Source organism: Nylanderia fulva, unplaced genomic scaffold (genome assembly GCF_048542155.1).
Source record: "Nylanderia fulva isolate GAGA-0341 unplaced genomic scaffold, ASM4854215v1 Scaffold1970, whole genome shotgun sequence".
NCBI lineage: Eukaryota > Metazoa > Arthropoda > Insecta > Hymenoptera > Formicidae > Nylanderia > Nylanderia fulva.
Window position 1 is genome coordinate 1 of NW_028190239.1, and position 1,920 is coordinate 1,920.

The window sequence follows — 1,920 nt, forward strand, 5'->3', positions numbered from 1 at the left end:
CTCACCCCACTCCGGTCCCACGCAACCACCCATAAGGGCTTCTTTGGGCCCCCGTTTAGCCCCTTCTACTACTTCAACCCCCTCAAAACCCTCGCCCCCCACCTATTTTTTACCCCCCCCGCAAAATTCAAAACTCCCTCACTTTCCCTACCTCACCCGCTCCATACATCACCAAAACATGAACCCAACCTTTTTTACAAACATTTACCTTTTTTTTCGCAAAACCCCCCTTACTTTTTTTTCAAAACGCGTCTTAATTTTTCCCCCACATTCATACTTTTTTTCTCAACACTCCAGATTCAACCCTGTAGTTCCCTCCTTTTTCTCCCCAAAAACCCAAAATTTTCCAAAGCTCCTCGCATACCTCACCTCTATCTTCCTCGTACTTGGGAAGGGCCCCGTCCCCCGCCCTACTACCTTTCCTCAACTCCCACAGTCCCCTTTTTCCCCAACACACTCACACCCCACCTTTTCCACTCCCCATTCGTAACCCCCTTTTTCATCCACTTGTACCCCTTTCTCTCCAACTTTCCGGGTCGGCCCCTGTCCTTCCCCCAAAAAAAAATTTTCCCCCGTACGCAACCACTTTACCCTTTACTCCACCAACCCCCAAAAGGTTTATCCATCATTGGGGGTTTCCCTATAAATGGATCAAAAATGGAGCCCTGCGGGCAGCCACGTTTTCGTCTTTCCACACGGGGTCACACGCCCCCCATCATGGGATACACCCTGCCCCCTAAAAAAAGCTTTTTTCCATATTCCCAAATTTCCCTTTACATTCAACCCCCAGCAATTTCTCGGGGCAAAACATTTCCCCCCCTGGTTTATCAAACCCTTTCCTTTGAAATCCCCCCCCCCCCCCCCCCCCCCCCCCCCCCCCCCCCCAAAAAAAAAAAAAAAAAAAAAAAAAAAAAAAAAAAAAAAAAAAAACGCAGCTAATTGCGCGTCAACTTGTGAACTGCAGGACACATGAACATCGACATTTCGAACGCACATTGCGGTCCACGGATACAATTCCCGGACCACGCCTGCTGAGGGTCGTTTTAGTACCCCTAAACTGCTTGCGCCCGAAAAGCGCGCACGCCACGACGCGGGCGACCAGAGAATGGCGCGCGCGTCGCCTGTGCCCTGTGGCAACGCTTACAATGGGCGTACGAGCGATCGTTGGACGTTCGCCCGAGGTGTCTGTGCCGCGCCGACCGGCCGCGGTGCAAATCCTGGCGTCGTCTGAAATGACACACACCGAATAATAATAATAATGAGGAGTGAAGCGCACAAGCGTGTAAAACGTTGGCGAACGCGCGCCCAGAGAATGCTGCGCGAATTAAGAGGTGGAGGCGTGTTGTGTATCAAGTCGTGTGTGTACGCGAGAGCCGAGGAGAAATGGGAGAGAGTAAGATCGCGCGCGAAGGGAGGCAACAAACGGCCAAAAAAAGGGTCAGGACGGTGGAATGGCACCGCTTTCCCTAGAGCGGCGCGTGCGTCGTTGTCTCCCGAAAGTAGGTAGCGCCGTGTCTCACCGTCTCTCCTCTCCGTACATCACACAAGACTGACCGGACTGCTCTCGCACTCTGTGCCGCGTCTCTCGGTGCGATAGCGCTCGCGCGTCTTATGCCGAGGCCCTTGCCCGCACACTAAAGGTATTACGGGAAAATACCGGCCGTCCCCCCCCCCGTTCCGGCGGAGGAGCATTGACCTTTACCTTTTACGGAGAAGGGTTTTTTTTAATCGCAGCCGACCGCGTTTCCGGGCAAACCCCAAAATTTTCGTTTTTTTTGCGAAAAAAAAGGGGACCCGGCGCGCCCCCGTCGGGGTACTCGTCGAATCGATTCCGCCCGAATTTCGTATATAAAAGAGAAGGGACCGAGAATCTCGAACCCCGCGATATATCTCCCATTACCACCAACGGGGGGTGGGTTG

The 1,920-nt window shown here is 53.1% G+C and overlaps 1 pseudogene; it reads left to right on the forward strand.

Annotated features, from left to right (window-relative positions):
- Positions 1-925: 925 nt before the first annotated feature.
- Positions 926-1,041, forward strand: LOC146723456 (5.8S ribosomal RNA; annotated as a pseudogene; the record flags this gene model as incomplete).
- Between the last annotated feature and the right edge of the window lie 879 nt (positions 1,042-1,920).